The following is a 929-nucleotide window of genomic DNA, read 5'->3' on the forward strand; positions in this document are numbered from 1 at the left end:
CATTTGTCTGAAATGGTGTAGGGTTTCCTGCTTGAGTGGGGGTTGGACTAGAAGACCTCCAAGGTCCCTTCCAACTTCTATTATTCTCTTCTGTTCTATTCCAAGATTGTGCTGACACACCATCACTTGCAGGCTGCACTGTGGTTTTTAACAGGAACACTCAGCAAGATACTTTTATGACTCAATGGCATCTAAGTGAAACTGAGTTGAAGGTGAACATTGGTTTACCTAAGCCGATAACAGCTTCTATTATCATTATGTTCAATAGAGTTATAAAGATACGGGCACACCTATCTTGGAATCCTAAACTGTTTTTTAATAGGCATCAAGTGCTTATAATCAAGTAATGGCTCTCACTGAATTTCTTGTGAGATAAAAGGCAAACGGAAGAAATAATAACCGAGAAAACAGATATAGAAATCAATCAGCAATTCATATTCTTGCAAGCCTTACCTCGTCGGAAAACAACCGACTGGAAATAACAACAATAACATGGTTAGGCTATTTTTTTAAATACCCAGCAAAAATGTCATTGGCCGAGAGTGAATTCAGGGCTCTAAAAAGTAAGACAAGTGAAGATATTCAGGATGTAACTCTGTATTGTTCTTGCTGTGAGCATTAGATAAAACAGGTACTGGCAACTTTGCAAGAGGATTTTCCCAAACCTGGAGAAAAAAAAAAAAATACTACCGGCATTTAATTGGAATTACAACCATGGAAAACCGGCTTTCCCTCTCCACCAAAAAGAAGCTGTGTGTGTTTGTTTGTTTTCTCTAATGAAGCCTGCATGACTTTGATGTTTTATATACAGTCATGGTAACCTGAAATTTACTGGTGCCTCCAGTCATACGCCGGCTGCACCATTTGACTCTTTCGTTCCATTTGCGCAACTCCTTCCCTTTCTTCTTCTTCTTCCCTGCCGGTTTGCT

The sequence above is a fragment of the Pseudonaja textilis genome, chromosome 11 (assembly GCF_049901715.1).
Source record: "Pseudonaja textilis isolate UNSWEBS1 chromosome 11, rPseTex1.2, whole genome shotgun sequence".
NCBI classification, from domain to species: domain Eukaryota; kingdom Metazoa; phylum Chordata; class Lepidosauria; order Squamata; family Elapidae; genus Pseudonaja; species Pseudonaja textilis.